Below are 5,836 nucleotides of genomic sequence, written 5' to 3'. Positions count from 1 at the left end.
CATGAAGAGTATTATCTATATATATATATATATATATATATATATATATATATATATGCAACCTCTTAGAAATTATACAAATGCAGTGATTATTGTAAAACTCCATTTTTAGAAGAATTTTTAAATTTTAAATAAAAGATAAGATCGGTGCAGGAGCAGAGCTGGAAGCATCAACTTCCACAAGTTGCTTCCCATATGTGCCTTGATCAGGCAGGCCCAGGATTTCAAACGAGGGACCTCAACATTCCAGGTTTACTGCTTGCACAGTGTACCAACACAAGTCAGGTATTTTGGTGAAGGCTTTGAGAAGATATGCATGATGGTCTGATCAGGTGCAGGTGCTTTGGATAGAGTTTGAGCTGGGATGCTGAGGATTTAGGTTTGAAGCTCCTAGGTCGCCAGCTTGAGTGCAGGCTCACCAGCTTAAGCAGAAGTTTGCTGGCTTGAGCATTAGATCATAAACATGACCTCATGGTCACTGGTTTACACGCAAGGTTGCTACCTTGAGGAAGAGGCTCCTTGCTCAGCTGGAGCCCTTTAGTTATGGTATGTATGAGAAAGCAATTATAAACAACTGAAGTGTCAGAACAATGAGTTGATGCGTCTCATTTCTCTCTTTTAGTCTGTCTGTAGATGTATGTCTGTGTTTCTATTTTAAAAAAAGATATTCCTCATGGAACATCAGTGATTTGTCAGAAAAGACTATATTTGCATATACTGAATGTGAAAATTAAATTCTCATTGAGTAAAATTTATCTAATTATCCATTAGAGAATTGACACAGGAGAGGAATCCTACAAATGTCATGAATGTGGGAAAGTATCAGTGCATAGTCAAGACTCAATGTTCATAAAAAAACATACAAAAGAGGCTCTATGGGTGCAGCAATTGTGGAAAAGCTTTTTTCACTTGTTTGTTTTTGTTAAACATCAGAGAATTCATAGGACATTGCTTTGTGATTGCCTGTTGCCAGTTGTATGTCCTCCATATAGTTCTATGCAATAAAGAATAACAGTGCAAAAAGAGAAACTAAAAAAGGAATAACTTATAGTAATAAACATGGTTCTGTTTGTCCTGATCAGTTACCTCATATATTATAACAATTTACACAACATTCTCATGCAATCAGGCTTGATAATATTTTAGGAAATTGTATCTCTACAATGTGTATACTGAGAGAAATCCTGTGCATGTGACAGACTTTGAAACCGTGCAGTGGAATGTAGACTGTCATATGAGATCATCAGAAATCATGAATAGATGTTTCTAATTGTGGAAATGAAGGGTCAGAAAGTAAGACCTCAAGAAATGTCAGTTTACACTAGTGAAATACTTTCATGTGGGACTGAATATGAAATCCATGCAGAAATAGTTCATGAAGACATCGAATTTGGTGGTTTTAGCAAAACCTCAGATAACTTGGAATAGAAAAGAATTCTTGAATGAAAAAGCATTCTGGCACAAATCTAAACAGACAGTACACCTTCCAAGCAATTTGGGACAGAACACCTTCAGCCATATTTCTTTTCAAAAAATCTTTATGAAAAAAAAAATCTTTATGTGTTTATTTGAGCCAAACTGATTATATATGCTGCAAAGCATGATCCCAGATGCTCCAGCATCGACCTCATTTCTGTTTGCCTTGTAATTGAAATTTTAAGTAAATGGAGTTACTCTCAACGTGAGTTAAACCTAATCTGTACAGCCCTGGCCAGTTGGCTCAGTGATAGAGCATCGGCCTGGCGTGCAGGAGTCCCAGGTTTGATTCCTGGCCAGGGCACACAGGAGAAGTGCCCATCTGCTTCTCCACCCCTCCCCCTCTCTTCTCTGTCTCTTCCCCTCCCGCAGCCAAGGCTCCATTGGAGCAAAGTTGTCCCGGGTGCTGAGGATGGCTCTGTGGCCTCTGCCTCAGGTGCTATAATGGCTCTGGTTGCAACGAAGCAACACCCCCTGGTGGACGTGCCGGTGGATCCCGGTCGGGCACATGTGGGAGTCTGTCTGACTGCCTCCCGTTTTCAACTTCATAAAAATACAAAAAACAAAAAAAACCTAATGTGTACAACAGTGATCTGTGCCTGTTTCAATATATAAATAAGTTTTGCTTTTTCTTAAAGTTGGTGTTATTTTAGAATACTTGAAGTACTACAAAGTTAATATGTTCATTTCATTAATAAAATATTTTGATGTGTTGACCTTCATAAGTGACATTGAGTGTTGTATAAAATCAATAATTTTAGCCTGACCTCTGGCTCAGTGGGTCAAGAATGGACCTGGAATGCTGAGGTTGTCTGTTTGAATCCCCAGGATTGCCTTGTTAAGGCACATATGAGAAGCAGCAACTATGGGTTGATGTTTTTTTTGTTTATTTATTTTCTTTAATTTATTTATTCATTTTTAGAGAGGAGAGAGAGACAGAGAGAGAAGAGGGGAGGAGCCAGAAGCATCAACTCCCATATGTGCCTTGACCAGGCAAGCCCAGGGTTTCAAACCGGCAACCTCAGTATTTCCAGGTCGACGCTTTATTCACTGCGCCACCACAGGTCAGTTTGTTTTTTATTTTTGTAAAGTGGGAAGGACAGAGGCAGAGAGACAGACTTTTGCATTCACCTGACTGGAATCCACCCAGCATACCCACCAGGGGGCGATCCTCTGCCCATCTGGGGAGATGCTGGATCCATTGTAGCACCTGAGACAAGGCCATGGAGCCATTCTCAGTGCCTGGGCCAACGTTGCTTCAAACGTGCCCTGGCTGAGGATGAGGAAGAGAGATGAAAAGTAGAGGGGAAAGGGTGAAGAAGCAGATGGTCGCTTCTCCTGTGTACCCTGGCCAGGAATTGAACCCAGGATTTACACATGCTGGGATGATGCTCTACAACTAAGCTAGTTGAGCAGGGTGAATTGACGCTTTTTAATCCTTCCTCCTACGCCACGATCTATGTTTCTTTTTTCTAAAATCAATAAATAAAACTTTAAGAAATATTTCTAAGTAACTTTTTATTTATTTTTACTTTTTAAAGTTAGAGAAGGGGAAATAGACTTCTACATGCACCCCCACCAGTATCCACCCAGCAATCTTCTTCTGGGGTTAATGTTCCAATCAACCAAGCTACTCTCACCACGTGGGACTGACACTTGAACCAATCATGCCAGTGCCAGTGAGAAGGGAAGAGAGTGGAGGACCTCTGCTGGCCCAGTGGATAAAGTGTCTATCTGGAATGTTGACTTTCCTGGTTCAAAGCCTGGGGCTTACCCAGTCAAGGCACATATGGGAGTTGATGCTTCCTGCTCTTCCCAGTTCTCATTTTCCTTTCCAAAAGTGTATAAATAAAACCTTGTTTTCTAAGAAAGGAAAGAGAGAGAGAGAAGGAGTGGAGAAAGTGGAATAGCAGATAGTTGTTCCTTATGTATTTTTTTAAATTATTCAGTTTAAAGAGGGAAGAGAGAGAGAAGGAGAGAGGAACTTGACTGGGCAAGCCTGATTTTCAAACTGGCAAACAGCATTGCAAGGCTTATGCTTTTTCCATTGCATCATCACAGTTCAGCCTCTTGTATGTTTTGACCAGGGATTGAACCTGGCACTTCCAACATCCTGCCAACACTATTTAGCAAACCAACTAGAACACAAAACTTTTTTTTTTTTAATTTTAAAAATAAAAAGCACACAACGGGAACATCCATCTGTTCCTGTGTGTACCCTGAGTAGGGACAGAATGAGCAAACTCCGCCTTCCAGACATCACTCTAATTAACTGAGCTATCAGGGCAGGGCAGGATTCATAACTATAAATTTCAAATTAAGTTTAGAATCAAAATCTGAAAGTTTTGAGAGATGTCCCAAATGCTTTACAGGCAGGTACTCTAATAAATAAAATCTTAATTACTCATACCCATCATTATCAAATGAAGAAAGTGAAGTTGTTCCAGTACTGTTAACTAGAGCAGTGGTCCCCAACCCCTGGACCGCGGACCAGTACCGGTTTGCGGGCCATTTGGTACCGGTCCGCAGAGAAAAAATAACTTACATTATTTCTGTTTTATTTATATTTAAGTCTGAATGATGTTTTATTTTTTAAAAATGACCAGATTCCCTCTGTTACATCTAAGACTCACTCTTGACGCTTTTCTCAGTCACGTGATACATTTATTCGTCCCACCCTAAAGGCCGGACCATGAAAATATTTTCTGACATTAAACTGGTCCGTGGTCCAAAAACGGTTGAGGACCACTGAACTAGAGGGTATATTTCTATCTCCAATTTTAACATGCATTTATTTCTGTTAGGTTGTTCAATGGTTTTAAGAAACTTGAGCACAACCTGACCAGTTGGTGGCGCACTGAATAGAGTATCAGACTGGGACGCAGAGGGCCCAGGTCCAAAAGCCTGAGCTCACTGGCCTGAATGTGGGCTAATCCGGCTGGACCGTGGATTCACCAGCTAGAACATGGTGTCACTGCCTTGAGCGTGGGAACATATACATGACTTCATCATCACTGGCTTGAAACCCACAGTCCCTGGCTGAGCCCAAGATTTCTGGTTTGAGCAAGAGGTCAGTTACTGTGCTATAGTCCCTGGTCACGGTGCATATGAGAAAATAATTTATGCACAATGAAGGTCTTGCCAGAAAGAATTGATGTTTCTCATCTCTAACCATTCCTATCTTTCTCTGTTTGTCTCATTTCTTTCTCTCTGTCAAAGAAAAAAAGAAGAAACTTGAGTACATATGTAGGTTTTTGTAGAGGCACTGATTAGGACCATAGAATATAGAATAAGTACATACTTCACTGCACTTTGGCAAAAGCCAGTGGTGTCAGTTTTGAGAAGAGCTGAAATCAGTAGGTGCTGAACACAGCACATGATAGGAATAGAATGACCAATTCTGACTACTTAGTAGACTGGGTAAATACAATATTTTAAAAGTGAGCTACTTGTTTTGTTCTTTTGTCTGCTCTTAAAAAATTTCCCTTCCAGACTTTATTCCCATCTGTTTCCTGAGCTTTTAAATTTAGTCGAGGCCGTTCATGTGAAACCTGAATTTGGGATGGTGAGGCGGTGTCCCCAGGGCCCTCGGTGCACTCCGTCTGCTCTCAGAGTAGTTCTTGTCTCTGCGACAGGTTCTTGTAACCAAAACCACAGTAGAAAGTTCTATTGGTGATTTTAGTTTTTTGAATCACACACTTCCTCATGCTCCCCATTCTTGGTCAAATCCTTTATTCCAACCCTATTGCTTAGCAGCACAGCTCTATTTTCATCTATAATTTTATAATTTATAGAGTATTAGAAAAATATAGTCCTTTACTATGTATTTGACCTAGTGAGATATACTAAATACATTCAGAGTGCTCTCTGTCCCCGGTTTCTGGCAAAGAACTCCTGACACCCTTCTCAATGCCTAAGTGACACCAGAACCAGGAGCATCTATTGTTATATTGAGGTGACTGATTTGAAATTTCAAGCCCACCGGACACATCCAGAGAGGGGCAAGAGTCTGGAAAAAGAGTAAGTAAATCGTGCCTACCTGAAGCCTCCAGAAAACATTCTTACAGGAGGGGCTTCAGAGAGTTTCTAGGTGGGTGAGCACATCCAAGTGTGGGAGGCTGAGGCACCTTAACTCCATGGGGACAGAAGCGCCTGTGCTTGGGACCCTCCTGGACCTTGAGCTATGTATTGTTTCATGTGGCTGTTCACCTATAACCTTTATAATACCCTTTAGGAAAGTGGAAACATTATTGTTTTTGTTTTGTTTTGTGATGTGAGCCGCTCTGGGGAATGAAGTGAACCTGAGATGGGTTGAAGGAACCTCCATTTGTTTGGCTTCTGAAGTGAGTTGGGAGCAGTG

Source organism: Saccopteryx bilineata, chromosome 3, assembly GCF_036850765.1.
Source record: "Saccopteryx bilineata isolate mSacBil1 chromosome 3, mSacBil1_pri_phased_curated, whole genome shotgun sequence".
Classification (NCBI taxonomy): domain Eukaryota; kingdom Metazoa; phylum Chordata; class Mammalia; order Chiroptera; family Emballonuridae; genus Saccopteryx; species Saccopteryx bilineata.
Note: the sequence above shows the minus strand (reverse complement) of the source record.